Here is an 18,947-nt window from a genome sequence, read left to right as displayed (position 1 = left end):
CGAGCGCGCTCTGGCTGGCTCTGGCAGCCCGCGGGTAGCCAGAAGTGGAAAATCGAAAAGCCCCACAGAATGCGCTCTGCTGGACTGTGGGCATCTCCTTTGGATGAACGCATCGAGAATAGCTCCCCAGAAGTTGTAGTATCTTTTTCTTCTCCAGAAATATCACGAGTATTGCCTGACCTTAACGCTGCCGCGTCCTCCAGCCTTAAAGGGCGACGACCCAACTCGCTGGATAGCATATTCTTCGAGTCTTGGACATAGTACACTGTGCGTTAGTACAGTGTGCTATGTCCAGCACTTTGCGTTAGTACATAGTACTCGGTGCGTTAGTACACTTTCTCCTTTTATTCTTACTCGAGTAAATCGATAAATAAAAACAGAAGTAAAGAGAATTACAAAGTTACAATATAGCTGAGCTAGTTGGTAGGTATTTGTGTTAAGAAGACATGACGTGGAAACACGGACATAAGAGAAAAGTCGAGAGAGTAAACAGCTATCTCTCACGTAGACCACTGCTCGCACTTGATTGATAGGTATGGCCTCTTACGTGGGAATGCGCATATAAATATTTGTGTCTACCTTCGGTTCCGCCGCAGTGTGATTTTTCAGTTGTTGGCGGCGTTTCTGGCTTCTTGACTACTCTCCTGTGTCCATGTTTGCACGCCCTGTTTTTACAAAGGGCCCCTAACAGCCTCTCAAAATACAACAAAAAAATCAAAAACACCGAGCGCGTTATTCTCTCTTGGCGTTTCTTGTCTTTTCGGTGCACTTCGTGATGCCAGAAGTTCCAGAACACTGACATCATCAGGGTACATACCCTCGGCTGGTCCATTGACGAGAAATAACAGGTGTGAATTGTCTCCCATACTGCTTTGCTATGTAGCCGCCCACCATATCTTGCTTCTCTCGCACGACTATCGTGCGCGATTAAATGATTTCGCTCCATTTTGTGCGTTTGCGACCGCCCATGCATAAATAACAGACTGCAGCCGACAAGTGCGAAATCATAATAGGTTCAACGCTTAGTGCTGACATTGTACGCGTGCTTTATGAAGAAATAAGTGGCGAGGAGAAGTGCTCTGTAAGAAGGGTATTGAAGGAGAGGACGAAACCAATTAAAAAGGCGCCGGATTATATGATTCTTCCAACGGACGCACTCTCCACAGCGGAGACGATGCAGCTTTCCAGGAAAAAGGCGAGCCCGCTTCTACGGTTTTTTTAAATATTTTTTATAGCGTTAGCAGTTGCATGGACGCTCGGGACATGATTTCACCGTGTCCGTCACGTTCCGTATAAACTCTAAATTGATAACATCGCTCCGCGCATTGTATGATCTGCCCGCGAGTAAAAGCTCGCGAGCGTTGGCAAGGAACTGGGCTAAAGCAGAGATGAAACAAGCTGGCCATCTCCGTCACACGGAATACCATCAACCCGCGTGCGAAGCTTGCCGTCCATTGCTGCTCAAGCAGAAGGAAACGCCCCTCCCGTCATTTGCTGGGCGAAGGAGCAGGAAGGGATGTCTGGGGAGAGGGACTGCGTAACTCGAGCAGCAAGTGTGAACTTTGACTATAAGGGCGCGGTCGAGAGCGCTGGCACGGGCGCTATTTCGGCAGACATCCTCCAGCGAACGGCTCGTATATACCTTCTACGCACTGTGAGCACTGTGATCTCACAGCTTCGCGCTCGGACCACTGATACAACAAACTGACCGAAAACCGCTTCTCTCCCGGGAGTGGCCGTATTGGCCGCGAGATCGAGTGGAGTCGCCGCCTGGCGGCTACTGGCTGAAGCGCGCCTAGTGTGGATTGCTCCCTGCGTCGTCTGCTAGTCACGTCGTGTTTGTATGTGCGCGTACGTCATGCACGTTCTAAAAGGGTGGTTTGTTCTGTTATGTTAGCGTGGTGTGTTCTGCTATGTCGTACGTATGCCTAACATGGTGTACCGAAGCAAATGGGCTTGCTCGGCTGCATGCGCATTGTAATAAGATCAGTGAGTGCGACCCTCGAGAGGGCTGTGTATTGGTTTCGTACCCTTCGTTCGCCAGAATCATTTCAGTGTTGGTGCCGCTTTCTGGTTCAAGCACATCCTAAAGTGCGCTTGGCATAGTCCCAAACATGAGGAGCATTAAATAGTGTGTGAATGCAGCGTTTTAGCGACTCGGTGGTAAACAAAAACGAAGCTCATGCACTTTCGCGTTGTTGTTAGGTGCATAACTGCGGCACTGTAGTTCATGATGAGCTGTAGTTGTGCTTAAGATGTCCTTTTATTCTACAGTCGTGGTCCCGCTACAGCGAAATATTTCTATTAAGTGAAGTCTGACACTTCGGTACTCAAACTGTCCCCTAAAAAAAAAACATACAGTGGAATGACACGGCAGTGATAAAACGGAGTTGCCGCGCGCAATTTTAACTTCAGCGAAATTTATGTAGAACCACCCGTGTGCTTAGATTTAGGTACGCTCTGAAGAACCCAGATGCTAAAATTAATCCCGACGTGCCTTACATTTATGACGTATAATGTCACGCAAAACCTCATCCTTTTTTTTACATTATCTTGAGCGTTTGTGTGGAGTTGTTATAGAATGATGGAAGGCGGCGGACATTATTACTTTGAAAAAAAAAAAGACACTTATTCCATAAAATAACAAGACCTTTGTTGCATAACTGTCGTGCACGTAATCAATCGATGAAAGATCTGTGCTAAACTCTTACCTGCGTATGCGTATTCGCGTGAACAGTGCTATTGAACTCATTGCACAGAAATATGGGCTGGTATACAAATGAACAAGAAGTAAATACTTTATTTCAGTCGTGCTACAGCAGTGCGTAGTACACAGAACAGGAGCTAAACACGTACAGAGAAAGCAACAGAAAACGTCATATAGTGCGTAAGCGCAGACTGTCAGTAGAGCACCAAGTCGGGCTAGTTGGTTCTCAAACATTAAACGTTGAGTTGTGAGTCTGCGCGAGTCCTGTTTTCCTCGTCTTTGTCTTTGTGTTTTTAGCGCAGTTTTAGCAGACTGTCAACCAGGGCGACATCCTTTTCATCGGCAGATGGCGCTTCTCTCACTACTAATAGTAACATTGGATGATCTTTGTGCATGGATTCAATAATGAAGAGCGTATATATTACCAGTCAGCTGCAATCAACGCATTTTATTCGCCGACAATAGGCTCAAGCGGCTCACAACGAAGCGCCGCTGTGTGCATTTGTATACGCGCCGCCAACCGCCTCTCCACACTAACGCGGAGACGGTGCTGCCACCTATAGGTCGATCTCGCGGCCAAATACACCAGCGTTTTGTAGAGTGAAGTGAGAAAGAGTTAGCTGCTAGCCCTCGTTCATGTAACATTACGGTGTGTACTTATCGCATTCACTGCTCCGCCCCCCCCCTTTCCCCCCCCCCCCCTCGCGCCGCGCCGCCGCTGTTCCGATGAACCCCGCGCCGTTCACGCGCCGCTGTCGGAGGTGGAAACACCGGCTCGCCGCCGCCGATGATTCTGAGTATTGGCAGCCCGTTGCTTGTGTCACCATGGGGTGACAACCATGAGAAAATCAGTATTTCGTCTCGCGTAACCGGCAATTTTCCACGTTATTTCACTCCGCTATCTGAAGGCTGCAATCGCCTTCCCATTTTTATTGCTGTTATTTTTCAGTATATTTGTTTTAAATGTACATTGCATAACTCCTATTTCAATAACTTTAAAATGTTGTTGTTGCACGTTCGAATTTATTCACTTCTTGCACTGTTCTTCATGAATAATATTTCCGTATTTTAAATAAACAGCTCCATCTTACATGTTCCTATTATTCTGAATGATGCAATTACTGATTATTGTACGTAATACGTTCTTGACGATCAATACAGTAATGTTGCGGTCAAAGCTAACAGGAAGACGCCGACCAAGAAGAACTTTGGTCGGCGTCTTCCTTTTGCCTCTGACCACGAGCGAGTTTTCGTCAAACTCTTGATTTCACAATTATCCTGCACAATTATTTCTTTCATTTGCACTTCCACCTAAATCTCCCGTGGCCCTTTTTTCGTACTAACTAAACAAATAGATAACTCTGAATGAAATTAGTCACGGTTTCAATGGTGCGGATTATTTTGTGCTGAATCACAGCCACGTCCTCCCCTACAGACGTCTTTCATGTAAGTGAAAATACGAGATATTATTAATAATGAAATCGCGCAGAACCCTTATGCATGAATAAAGGTAAACATTTCCTTTATTTACCTTTATAATAAAGGTAAATATAAAGAGTAAGAGAAGTACAGCCCTACGCTCCTATGCCCAGTCATGGTGATGATGCAACATAAGAGTTCTGTAAACAGATTGAAAAGGCAAAGCGACCGGTGTAAACGCAGCACATAGTGGCGGTGCCTGGGGTTGACTTGGACGTGCAAGCGGTGGCGAAAACAGACTGGGAAACCGGCAATTAGCAACTACTGCACCGAATATATAGAAACAGTAGATGAGAGATAGCGGCACGTAAAATTTTCTGAAGGGCACTCCGAACAATGAATATCTTCTCCCGGAAGCGAAATCATAGGGAGCGGACCTGATAAAACCCTCAGGAGGAAACAAAAAAATGAAATCGGTTTCATACTTTTTACAAACGCCGAATGCAGAGGCACCCTGTAGGAATGCGAGCAAGCATCATAGGATAGTGCCGTCTTTAGAATCGCCCTCAAATCAAAGCGAAAAGCAGCAAAATTATACTAAAAGAACCAGTTAATCTAATAACTATTAAGGGTAAACCATGTGAATTTGGGTTGGCTCTCTCGACGAAATGCGGAGCATTTCATCAACAGGATGACGCCTAAATAAGAGTATAATCAATGAGGAGACCATAACTTGACTGATTTGAGACGCAGCAGTATAAGCAGCTCTGATGTAAGCTACGGAGGCAACATGTAGGTGTCAACCAGTCGTCAATGTGAGTAACAGATTGGTGCCGTGAACAAAATGGGAGGGTAGTTGACGTGGCACTAAATGAGGTCAAATGAAACAGTCTGACTGCATTAATTGGAGACAACTCGCAGAAAACGGGGATCATTAGTCATCGTTGTAATTCGCCTTTATTTTCTATTAAATCAATGTTTATTCCCTCATAAAATATCTGGACACATGGAATACTAATGCTCGAATAGGACCCGTTGCACATCGCTGAAAACAGGCATTCTGTTAGAAATTGAATGAATGTGAATACAAAAAATGGCAAGGAAATAGCGTTACCTAGTCGGTTGTTACAATAAATATATAGAAAGCGTGCAACCTACCATGACCTTATCAGTATAAACGGTTCGACAATTGTAACAATATATAAAAGTGAAATATAAAAAAAATAGATATAGCAGTACAGTCGTTGTTTACACAGTTCACAAGTAAGGAAAGTAAGACGGCATTGAACGCTCCTGAAGAAGATTTAGTGCAGAATTTTTACCACACAATGCTGTGCTGTTCCAAAGCACGTGAAGTTGACGATGAGCTAATGATACTATCATTACTATTACAGTGGATTCTTGTCGCTTGCAAACCGATGAAAAACTATTGAACCTTGAATGTTGCGGAGTCAATATTGCGAAAAGTTGACTTCGCTCTGTCAGGGCAGCAATGCTGTTAACCTGACGAAGACGAATGCACTTCCCGAAAGGATGGCTCCATCTGCAATGCCTGCTCGACCATTTCTCACCTCTTCAGGCTTCCATCTTCGCCTGAGCTTCTATATTGTCCGTTGCAAAGATATGTGGCGGAGTAAATATCTTTGACAGTGCTTTTTAAACCGCATTCGTCGTAGAAATATAATATTGCAAAAGCATGTACTTTTGCAAGATATTGCAATATATTATTTCTTTCCAAGGGCTTAAGCATTAAATCTGGCACGAGAAAAACGTATTGTCGTTGTGGTGCTTGCCGAGTTCGATAGTTCGCGAAAGATACTTGCACATGTCGTGCTATTACGTTGATAGTCGGTAATTGGTGGCACGTGGCTACGCTTGTTTCTATCGTACTCAGCGTCGTGGAATCTGAAATTCCTTTTTTTTTCATTAGCTAAACGTCATTCGCGTTTTACATTACTTGAAGGTTAGCCGCACATGTAACGACTGAAAATCTTTTGAAAGGACATATCCTATGTTATGCTCAGTGCATGTTCTAGCACCCATTTTCCGACCAGTATTAGAATGCTTCTTTGTAAAACTCAAAAATTCCTTAGTATGCACACCCCTAAAAACGTCGCAGCTGTTAACAATTTCGCGAAAACTTGAATGGCTTATGATAATTCTTGGCTCTAGTTCATCACAACAAGAACAAAAAAGAAGGAGGTGGCAGATGCATTTCACTCACATCTCCTGCTGATTATTTTCCTTTATTTTCAATGTGTTTTCCTCCAGCGAAAGAGAGAGAACAAAGAACTTGGAAGTGTTCTTATTCCGATAATAAAGAACAGTTCAATTTATGTGGTTAAAAGACGCTATACTAAGCAAGGGAGGGTTCTCACGTTATCATCTGTCTATCTTACCTCGTAAGACTGAACTAGAGGATACGTATTTGGGGTTGAGCTTTCTCAAGTTTTAACTGAACCATTAAAGCCTGTAGGAAGCTCAAAGTGTTTTTGCAAGAATAATGCATGATTTCCATGCCACTTATTTACGCAGCCTAAAGGAACAATACCTAGCAGTCTTTAATTTCTTTTTTTTTCTTTTCATTTGCCAAACCCAGACATCAAATCGAAATAGTTCTATAGTGGAGACGCCAACGTTCATGCGGGGGCCACTGCATTGGATGACCTGTGAAAAATCGGTGATGGTACTGCACCCACTTGGTTATGCCCAGAACCAAGCGCGTCCGTGTTTACATAGCATCCGTTGTGCCATTGCACCTCGCAAGTTTTGTTACTTTGTGTCCGAGATCGATTGTTCGCTGTCACAGTATACATCAAAATTAAAAGTGTCTATGCATTTAAAGAATCCAGTGCTCTAAGAAACAAACCAAAAGTAAGCTGAATTCCAAATATATTGCAGGAAAAGCAATTGGCATTTTTACTTACATACACCGCGAAAAATAAAAAAATGCAGGATGCTACATAATCGGAAAGCAAAAGGATCAGATAAAAATATTTCGAGACGCTAAGCCTCAAGTATGTGCCTATTAAAAATAACGGTTTAGGTTCGGACACTTATAGAGAAATTTTATCGATTACTGCATTGTTATTTATTTCGTTTTGTTGAAAAAACCACAGTCGATCCCGCCTTTTTTTTTTAGAATTGTCATTGGCTTGGTTGCGAGAAGACCAAACGCTTGCGTAAAGCGGTGAATGCAGCCCTAAGAATTACCGCGAAGGGTAAAGACATTTCATTCTACCCTGTGTAAGAGTACGTCAATTCACCTGTACAAGAAAATTATATCGTGATTTCATGTACGCAATCACTTCAAGAACTGAAGAGTGCGTCCATGGGGTACTGAAATGCACCTGATGGCACCGATATTCTGATAAGAATTAATCAACAAAAAAGCTCGATAGCCAAACTTCGGCGAACAGAGAATAAAGGAAACGTCAGTCTAACACTGCGTCTTATCTTAAGTGCTAGACATTACCGAGTTCATTGTGCCCGTTATGCTTCTTAATGTAGGCATCAACTACAACCCTGCAATACAGACCATATAACTGAGACACGTTCAAAACGTCTTGCCCACACCGTCCTCTCCCCAAACATGTTTAGTCAATATCACGCAGAATTCAGCAAAAACGTACTGTTAGCGTACTTACGTATCATTCAGACGTTGGATAACTACACGTGCAATGCGTCGCAAGTACGCGGAACGGTCCGCTATCCAAGAATTCTGTGCGATCCCATCGCCACTCCACAGCGCATGATTGCCTAACGGCGACGAGCATGCGAGCAAGTGAAGCCGGGCACACCCAGCGAACCTTATCGCAGGCCTTATCGTATGGTCGCCGCTGGCAACGCCGGTCGTGTCAGCGGTATGGGCAGCTTTACGAGCAGGTTCGGAAAGCCGAGGGAAAGGATTTGTTTTGGTGGCGGGCATAAATATCCTTCCTTCGCGCAATCGTGGATCCTGCGCCTGGTGCGCAATCCGCGATCGCTTTCTATTGTACGCAGCCTATGTGTCTGCAGATACCCAAAGGTGGAGCTTAAAACGAAAGTTGAGCTGGTTGGTCATCATAAAATAAAGGTCAGTCGTGCAAACACGGACACCAGAGAAGCGAACGAGGCAACATAGATGCCAACTAAGGCAGACTTAGGGAAGGCGGGCCGCTGTGTTAATCAGCGACTATTGGATCATCGGAGGCCCGAAAATCGCGGGTTCGATCCCGGTCGCGGCGGTCACATTTCGAGGGAGGCGAAATACTAGAGGCCCGTTTACTGCGCGATGTCAGTGCACGTAAGTAACGCCAGATGGTCAAAATTTCCGGAGCCCTCCACAGCGGCATACCTCATATTTATACCGTTGTTTTGGTACGTAAACGCCAAAAATTATTATTAACGACCTCCCCTTTCTTTACGTTGTCTAAGGTGTACATGAACGCAAACATTTGATCAATGCGCAGAGTTATGCAGGCAAAAGAATGAATGAACGCGTCTAATCAGCGCCCGTCCTCGTTCTCGCCCAATGTGTGCGTGTTCATTAAGCGGTATGTATGTTAATGCATCCGTACCAACAAGCTCGCCTTAACACCCTACGTTTCTTGCATCTAATGGTTGAGGGCAGGCGTATAGTAGTAGTGGGAGCGCATTCGTGAACCACTCTTCGATTATGCGTAAACACTTGTTTCTCGCGTAGAACTTCGCGTGTGCCGGATTGATATGTGGTGATACCATACCTGCGCATGCGTAGATGATCTTTGTGTCGACTTTCTTTTCCGCCGCCGTGCGCTTTCAATTGATAGTCATCGTTTATGCTGTCTCATTCTTTTCTTTTGTGCACGTGTTTGCGCGCCCTGCCTTACTGTTTCAGTGGTTCGAAGCCTCATCGACATTCCACTCTACTTATCCATTATTTGATAGATGTTTCAAATAATTTGCTTATTTTTCCTTATCCTCGAAGTATACCATGCACAAGCTGCACTACTGGGGGGCTCCCGATGAATACTCAACACTCGCTATTTATTCATGTGTGGCTAAATTCGAAAGCAGATCTACTTTATTGAAATTCAAAGAACGCGTCGAAGTATGGAGGAAGTGGTCTTCCGTCCGGCATCAGAGCCTCATATGTATCTTTAGTGCAGTGGCTGCAGCAAATTTAAGTGAGAAGAGGGGCACAATAACCTACCGCGTGATTTTAACGAAATATCGGACAAGAGGCTGATGATTACTTCATACTTAAGACTGTGCTGCTCTCACAAATAAGACGAAGGACGAAAGAAATGCGCACCACATGCGCTGACTGTCAACTGAATTTTTATTGCGATAGCAATTATATGGACAGTCTCGGCTGGATTTTGCCGTTGCCGTCGCCGCCATTATGCACCGTATATGTATAATTATATATATATATATATATATGTGAAGGAAAGAAGTGTTAATTTCAAGGGCTCGTTTTCTTTGTTATACACAATATTAATGAGCACTAACAGACAATAATGCCAAGGAAAGTATAGGGGATGTTTTTACTAGTAAATGTAAGGTAAATGTGAAGAAAGAAAAGTGGACGAAAAGATAGCTTGCCGCGGGCAGGGACCGAACCTGCGACCTTCGCATAACGCGTCCGATGCTCTACCAACTGAGCTACCGCGGCGGCCATCCCCCCGTCCACTTTATGGGGTATATATGTGCATTTAAACCTGGGAGTGTTAGTCAGCGCCAGTCGCAGCCATGGCGGCGAGTGTGGAACACCCTTTTTTTGCCTGTTGGCGTCACGTAGCGCGTGAACTTATTACGAGCTGGCAGCTGACCAATAATCCCTCGCATACTACCTGAAAGCATCAAGTCTGCCAGAACAAGACCCTCGCTATGAATGAAGGAAAGAAGTGTTAATTTCAAGGGCTCGTTTTCTTTGTTATACACAGTAATAATGAGCACTAACAGGCAATAATGCCAAGGAAAGTATAGGGGATGTTTTTACTAGTACATCCTCTATACTTTTTTTGGCATTATTGTCTGTTAGTACTCATTAATATTGTGTATAACAAAGAAAACGAGCCCTTGAAATTAAATCTTCTTTCCTTCATTCATAGCGAGGGTCTCGTTCTGGCAGACTTGATGCTTTCAGGTAGTACGGTACGAAGAACTTTATTAAAAGATCCGGAGAAGTGCCACCCCTTAAGGTGACACAGCGGGCAGCTCCCACGTGGGGACAGTTAGACCTAGCCTAACCGCCGCATCGCACGCTCTCTGGACAGCCCAAAGTTGATGCTGATATTCCGAGCTCTTGAGGGCCGAGCTCCATTTATGCTCTGTGAGGTCCTTATCCCCACGTAACGAGGGGCACCGCCAAAGCATGTGCTCTAAATCGCACGTTCCCCCGCAGCCAGGGCATTGCGAGCTGAAGTCACTTGGGAATAGACAGTGCATGAAAGCAAGATTCGGATAAGAATTAGTTTGTAGCATCCTAAGGGTCATCGCCTATGGTCTCGTGAGCTTTTTGTGTGGTGGAGGAAATACTCTTCTTTCCAGATAAAAATGCTTCGTGAATTCATTAAATGTGAATAAAGTGTCTCGGAACTCTTTAACCCTGCTCTGTGACAAGGCTTCTCCTCCGGCGCGGAGAGTTAGTACGCGCGCTTGGGAGTGGGCGATATCGTTGAGGTTGGTGAGCGAGTCCAAAGTTTGACCTTGGTGTGCCGGGAGCCAAATGATTGTGTGCATAGTTATGGTCCGGTTCTTAAGAACGTCATGTGCCTCTTTCGCTGTGGAGCCCGAGGCAAACGCCCTGACTGCCGATCTAGAATCCGAGTAGATTTCCGTCCTCTTATCATCCAAGAGTGCCAAAGCAATAGCAACCTGCTCCGCTTTAGAAGAAGTTGTCCCAGTCAGGGAGGCCGACGAGATTATTTCACCTCTGTTATCTATTGCGACCACGGCATAGTGAGATGAGCGACCATATTGTGCCGCATCTACGAAGCAGACCGATTGAGGATCATCCTTGATCTTCTTCAGGATCGCAATCGCTCTTGCTCTACGCCTTCCCTCATTGTGCTGCGGATGCATATTGCGAGGGATCGGTGCGACAAGAATATTTGCTCTTTGCTCCTCGATGATTGGATAGCTTCTCTCCTCTGCCAGCACTGGATTGAGGCCCAGAATGGCTAAGATTCTTCTCTCTGCCAAAGAGCAGGATAGTCGAGCAAGCTGGGCCGATTCTTGTGTTTCGATGATTTCATCCAGCGTATTGTGCACGCCTAACTGAGAAAGGCGTTCTGTGCTAGCCGTCATAGGAATGCCTAGCACCCTTTTGATGCTTTTCCGAATGAGGGTGTTAAGTTTCTTTTTCTCCAAGTTGTGCCAGGTGTGCATGGCCGCTACGTAGATGATGTGGCTCATGAGGAAGGCATGGAAAATCCGGAGTAAATTGTCTTCTTTCAGGCCTCCTCTTCTATTAGACACCCTAGTAATGAGTCTGATGACCATTTCCGTTTTCTTTGTAATCCTATCTAACGTAAGCCTATTGGATCCATTCGATTCGATAACCATGCCCAACATGCGTATGGACTCGACTCTAGGAATGAGGTTTCCATCACGTGTGGTTAGCCTGATATCGACATCTGCGAGTGGCTTCCGTCCCCTGGGCTTGGGACCTCGTCTGATTGGTCTATAAAGGAGTAACTCGGACTTACTGGGGGAACATTTTAGTCCCGTTTTTTCTAGGTATGATTCAACCTCATTGACTGCCGATATGAGACTCGCCTCAACATCTCCTTCACATCCCTTGGTGCACCATATAGTTATGTCATCTGCATAGATTGTATGACTAACACCGTCTATAGCAGAGAGCTTTTCCGAGAGACCTCTCATTGCTATGTTAAACAATAGCGGTGAAACGACCGCTCCCTGCGGTGTTCATCTAGGGCCAAGCTCGAAAGCCTCTGTTGTTAGGTCTCCGATTTTAAGTGTCGCTTTCCGCCCCTTGAGAAAGGAGCTGATATAACCGTGAAAGGATGCGCCCAAATTGAGGTCCGATATTGCATTCAGAATGTATGCGTGAGACACGTTGTCAAAAGATTTTTCCAAATCTAAACCCAGAATAGCCCGGACGTCTCTGGTTGGGTTGTCGATTATTTGACACTTGATGAGCTTCATCGCATCCTGCGTCGACAAAGCCGGACGGAAGCCAACCATGTTGTATGGAAATAAATTGCTCTTCTCTACATGGTCCGAAATGCGCTTGTGAATGACGTGCTCTGCAACCTTCCCCACGCATGACGTGAGGGAGATAGGTCGAAGGTTTGCGAGGCCTGGGGATTTTCCCGGCTTCGGAATGAGTATCACCGATGCGGACTTCCAGGTCTCTGGAACCAAGCCCTGCTTCCAGACCCGATTTATCTCTTCAGTGAGATACTCGATGGAGTCGTCATCCAGGTTCCTGAGAGCCCTGTTGGAAATTCCGTCCGGACCAGAGGCAGACCTACCATTTAGGCTATGTAATACTGCCCTGACTTCGCTGGTGCTGAATGGTTCGTCAAGTGTTGGATTCGGCTCGCCCTTGTACGTAGGATAGTCCGTCGGACGCACGCTACCAACCGGAAGATATCTGTTTGCCAACTTATCCGCAATGACGCCCATGGGTTCCGACCGCTTCGCTTCATGAAGGACCTTTTCTATCGCGTGCCTCTGATTAGACTTAGAATTCGTGTCATCTAGGAGGTGTTTGAGCAAGTTCCATTTTCCTCCGACTCTCATCTGACCATCCACAGAGTTACAGAGTTCGTCCCATTGCTGCTTAGCTAGTACCTGACAATGCTCTTCAATAGTCCCGTTCAGTTCTGCAATCTTTTTTCGAACCTTCCGATTGAGCCTCTGCCCTTTCCATCGGTCGAGGAGTGACTTTTTAGCCTCCAGAAGATGCGCCAACCGGCTGTCCATCCTGTCGACTTCGAGGTGGGTCTGGATTGACTTCGTGGCTGCCTTGACGTCCTCTTTTAATTGTTCAGACCATCGGTCCAAATCAGGAGGTGAGTGTTGGGACTGCCCACGCTTTTCTCGGAGTGTTCGAAACAGGTCCCAGTCTGTGACGGTAAAGCTTCTTAGTATTTTCGTCTCCACAAACATACTAGTGGCTAAGATATGGTGATCCCTTTCAAGATCTGTCAATAAGTTTGACCAGGTCATCGAATCGACATTTTTGACAAATGTAAGATCCGGCACAGAGTCTCCAGAGCACGACTTGCCAATTCTAGTTGGGAAAGCCGGATCAGTGATTAAAGTGGGGTTATGATTGGCTGCACTTTGCCATAGGTCGATGCCTTTGTGGGTATTCTGAGGATATCCCCACGCCCGATGCGGCGCATTGAAGTCCCCAGCTATGATTAGAGGGGAATTCCTTGCTTTACTAGCCGCTCTGGCAATGATCGCTGCGAATCTCTGCCTGAGATCCGAAGGCGTACTGTATATATTTAGTACGAAAATGCTGTCTTTGTTTAGATTACCAGGTATAATTTCTATTAGGGAGTACTCTACTTTCCTTACGGGATCGTTAATGTTGTGAGAGATAAAAGTGCTTCTATTGGTTACAAGGGTGCTGATGCCCCTTTTCTCTTTATCGTGAATCGTGTACGCCTTGTAGCCCGGTAGTGAGACCGAGTCTGTGAGCGTTTCTTGTAGAAGAATGACATGCGGTTTTTCCTGATGCGAGCGGATGAACTGCTGAAGGACATTCCTCTTGCGCCGGAATCACCTACAGTTCCACTGCAAAATTCTAATCGGCTTGTGGTTTGCTGCCATGATTATGGTTGAAGGCTAGCTGGTCGTAGAAGATGCCGCGAGATGCAGCCGCTGTCTGTTCGGCCGAGGCGGAACCAGTCTTGTTTCCTTTAGTAGGATCTGAGGTTTGACTCATAGAGAATACATGCTTCTCAAGCTCGTCATGTCGGAGACTCAGTGAACTGAAACCTTCCACGAGGCCATCAAGCGTAGCCTTGATTGCTCCAATCGTGATGCTGAGTGACTCAATGGCGTCTTTGAATTCCGATTTGGCCTTCATAGCTGAGCTGCTACACGCTGAATCTACAATGGCTCGCATTTTAGCGGGGCGTTCGCTAGATGCTTCTTCAACTGGGACTTCCATGGGAGCCTCATCCTCTACGTACTGAAGGGGCGCGGGAGGTTGTACCGGATTATGTTTTGTCGCGTTCCTAAGTTCAGCGATCTCGGCTCTGAGTTGCTGCATCTCTCTTTTCAGCAGTGCATTTTCTTTCTGGAGCTGCGCTACTCTAGCATTGCTATGCTCTGGCGGTGTGCCTCCCGTTGCCTTTTTGGTTTGTCCCTTGACTCGATCGGCCCAAGTGAGACCAGTGCCTTGCTCTGCCGGTTCCTGGATGCTGACGCTGAGCTTGCGGGACCGAGAACTGGAACGGCCGATGGACCTGGATCTGCTCCTGGATGGCGATCGTCCATTCGAACGAGAGTCTGGTTTGTAGCCCTTCCGGCCCCGGGAGACCGATCGCCCCTTGTCCTTAGAGAAAGCCCTGTCCGGGCTCGGGCTGTTATCTTCCGCCAGCACCCGGTAGCGGTTGCCTCTGGTCTCCGAACTTCGGGACCTCCTGCTGGTGGCCGACTTGGGTGGGAGAGGTTCTGCTCCAGTGGAGTCGTGGGCTTCTTGGGACTTCTGGTAGCGCCGAGCTCTTCTTCTTTGCCGTACGACGTATGGAACTTGAAATCTTCGCTTGCAATCCTTGCCCGCAGTGAGGTGATTACCCCCGCAAAGCGCACATTTCGGGGAGCAGTTGTGCTGATCGTCCGGGTTGCTGGTGCCACAACCTCGGCATATCCCGTCCTCCGGAGATGGGCAAACATCGGCTCGGTGGCCCAATCTGCCGCATGCATAGCAAATGTCAGTCTGCCTCCGGTATAGCGAGCACTTCACTAGGCTAGGCCCACACTTTACATATTCCGGCACCTTAAGTCCGTCAAAAAGCACTATCACAGAGCTTGTACTCTTTATTCTTCTAACTCCTATGACAGTAGGGTTCCGGGGTTGGACGATGAGTCTCGTGAGTACATCTTGGTCGAGGGTAGGATCGATATCTCGAATCACTCCCTTGCTCGTGTTGTTTGGAGCTGCCATGTAGGCATTAACCTCATAAGTCACATAGTCAATGATCATAGAAGCCACTGTGTTGTAGGCCTTAGCATTCCTCTCAGAAGGTGTACTAGCCTCCATGATGTTCTGAATCATATTCGGGCAGATGACATCCTCCTCCACCTCTCCGGATGTTAGTCCTGCCGCCGCAATGAGGGCCTGTGCGATCTTAAAATGGCCAGTCTCCTTGATATCCAGGCCACCCCGTGGACGAACGATGACCCTAAAGTACTCCGTTGGTAGTCTAGGGAGCCTAGAGGCCGCGGTGAGTCGTTTCCTGACACTGGCCGGAGCCGCTCCCTTGTTTGCGCCCCGTGGAACATTGCAGGGCTGTAATGTCTGGCGTGACGATGTCGATTTTCTCCTTGAAAATGCTGTAATCCATCCCGCACTTTCGCTGATCTCCGCGGGCCCGATATCCTCCCCTTCAACAGTGACTTGCATAGCCGTAGCCATCTTCTAATAGCTGAGAAATGCCGCGAAGGCACCACCGCCAAACCTCCGTCGAGAGGCTAGGCCGGTGTAGCGTTAGGCCTAGCAGCGCGGCGGTGCAGTCAGACCTCTCAAATTCTGGAAAAAGCCACCCACCATAAAAATCAGGCGTCGATGGATTTCGCTTGATGTTAGGCGTCGAATGGACCAGTTCTGTCAGGGATTAAAGGTGACTTGCGGGCCGAAAACATTTAAGAAAACAGAAGCCGATGTGTCGATGTGTGCACTCGTCAGCTGCCAGCTCGTAATAAGTTCACGTGCTACGTGACGCCAACAGGCAAAAAAGGGTGTTCCACACTCGCCGTCATGGCCACTGGCGGCGCTGACTGACGCTCCCACGTTTAAATGTACATATATACCCTATGAAGTGGACGGGGGGATGGCCGCCGCGGTAGCTCAGTTGGTAGAGCATCGGACGCGTTATTCGAAGGTCGCAGGTTCGGTCCCTGCCCGCGGCAAGCTATCTTTTCGTCCACTTTTCTTTGTTCACATTTAGCTTACATTTACTAGTAAAAACATCCCCTATGCTTTCCTTGGCATTATTGTCTGTTAGTGCTCATTAATATTGTATATATATATATATATATATATATATATATATATATATATATATATATATATATATATATATATATATTATGACGTCTTGGTTGACGCGTACGTTTATTCGACTGAAGGCCTCGGAAGAGAATGGGCCGAGCGCGCACACACCCGATGATGATGACAATGACACCCGGTGATGATGAGGACAGAGAGACAAACGGAGGATGATGATTATGATAATGCACAAATGAGGAAGAAGCACATAACTAGTGCCCACACTAATTTCCCCCACGTGTAAGCGGACATCCTGGCCGCTGCAAGTCAAGGTGACGAGGAACGTCGCGTGAAGGGTTTCATGCAAGAAACATGCACAACCTCGGTGCTTCGATAACGGCGGTCTGTTGGGACTACAAGTGGTGTCACACGATAATTAACAGAAGTCTGTTCCAGAACTATGTACGGCCCGATGAAGCGTGGTTGAAACTTGTCACAGAGACCAGGTGTGCGAATAGATGTCAAAAGCAGTACCTCGTCACCAGGTCGAAAAGATACAACGCGATGGGATGCGTCGTAAACGACCTTCCGCTCTTGTTGTCTCACTTCGGTGTTGATGCGAGCATGATGGCGGGACTGGGCCAGTCGGGAAATATAGTCTTCGCTGGGAGACTGAGGTGAAGTAACATGGCTCTTGAAGAGGGAAACGTCGAGAAAGGTAGCAGGGGGACGTCCGTAAACGAGGTAGAACGGCGAGTAGCCAGTTGTGCGCTGAACGGCCGTGTTGTAGGCGAAGGTGAGGAATGGTAGCAGGGTATCCCAGTTTTTGTGGTCTGGTTGGATGTAGATGGCTATCATGTAAGCAAGAGTACGATGAAACCTCTCGGTGAGACCATTCTTCTGAGGATGGTAGCTTGAAGCTGTCTTGTGAGTAGTTCCGAAAGCGCGCAGTACTTCATTTAACATTTGTGACAGGAGCACCCTTCCACGGTCGCTAAGCAGTATACGAGGAGCCCCATGACGGAATATTATGCCGTGAAGAACGAAGACAGCAACCTCCGCAGCTGAGCCGCTGCAACCTCCGCATCACAGAGGTTGTCTCGGCGTAGCGCGTGAAGTGGTCTACGGCGGTCACTATCCATCGTTTGCCAGTAGACGTGACGGGAAGAGGCCCGTAAAGGTCAACACCTACAACCTCGAATGGCATTGCGGGGCACGGAATTGGCTGTAGAGGTCCAGCAGGTGCAGATGTCGGGCGTTTACGGCACTGGCATGGGAAGCAGGAACCGACGTACCGCGCTACGCTAGTATAAAGGCCGGGCCAGTAGAAACGACATCGAATGCGGTCAAGAGTTTTTTTTTTTTTTTAAACCAAGATGACCAGCAGTCAAATCATCGTGGAAGGCTTGAAGCACATGAAGTCGAAGAGCGCGTGGTAGCACAGGAACCCAGCGTTGACCGTCAGGATGGTAAATGTGGCGGTAAAGAACGCCATTTTCCAGCTTAAATTGCACGAGTTGACGACGAAGTCGCGCGTTAGGTGGATGGGAGGCTCCCGAAAGGTGGTCCATAATACGCCTGCAGTATGGGTCGGACAGCTGGCGGGAGCGAAATGTTGGCTCGTCGTCCGAGAAGAGATGGCCTACTGCGGTAGGAGTGACGGCCGAGGTCTCGCCAACGCTGATCTGGGTAGTAGGAAGCGGGCATCGAGAAAGAGCGTCGGCGTATTGATGTTTTCTACCAGACTTGTAAATTATGGCAAAGTCATACTCCTGCAGGCGTAGAATCCACCGACCCAAGCGTCCGGACAAGTTCTTCAGAGTGAAAAGCCAGCATAAGGCGTGGTGGTCCGTAACAATTGTGATGTGACGGCCGTGGAGATAGGGACGGAACTTCTGCACCGACCAAACCACAGCCAAGCACTCCTGCTCAGTTACCGTGTAGTTCTTTTCGGCAGCGGTGAGTACGCGACTGGCATATGCAACCACTCTCTCTTGTGAAGAGGTGTCGCGTTGCAGAAGAACGGCGCCTATACCGCGGCCGCTAGCGTCTGTATGAAGGATAGTCGGTGCGGCTTCGTCAAAATGGCAGAGAACTGGTTCGGACGTGCGGGCGTCCTTTATCAGGTCGAAAGCTGTTTGGCATTCTTCAGACCACCGAAAGGGGACGTCGGAAGTAAGTAGCTGGTGTAGTGGAGCAGCTATTGAGGCGAAGTTCCGGATAAACCGACGAAAATAGGAGGCGAGGCCAAGGAAACTCCGCAACTCCTTCGGTCTTTCCGGGCGCGGAAAGCGAAGAACCGCCGCAATCTTCTCCGGGTCTGGCCAAATTCCATCTTTGCTAACGACGGGTCCCAAGACCTTGATAGATTTGCTGGCGAAACAGCATTTCTTAGTGTTGAGTTGGAGACCAGCGCCGGCAAGACACGTCAAAACTTCATCTAAGCGTTGCAGGTGCTGAGGAAACGTTGACGAAAAGATAACAATGTCGTCCAGGTAGCAAAGGCAAGTTTTCCATTTGAGGCCGCGCAACACGGTGTCAATCATGCGCTCAAAAGTTGCGGGCACGTTGCACAGCCCGAAAGGCATCACGTTGAATTCGTATAGCCCGTCGGGGGTTGCAAACGCCGTTTTCTCTTTATCGCCTTCATGCATG

The sequence above is a fragment of the Rhipicephalus sanguineus genome, chromosome 6 (genome assembly GCF_013339695.2).
Source record: "Rhipicephalus sanguineus isolate Rsan-2018 chromosome 6, BIME_Rsan_1.4, whole genome shotgun sequence".
Classification (NCBI taxonomy): Eukaryota; Metazoa; Arthropoda; class Arachnida; order Ixodida; family Ixodidae; genus Rhipicephalus; species Rhipicephalus sanguineus.
This window is presented reverse-complemented; position numbering follows the sequence as displayed.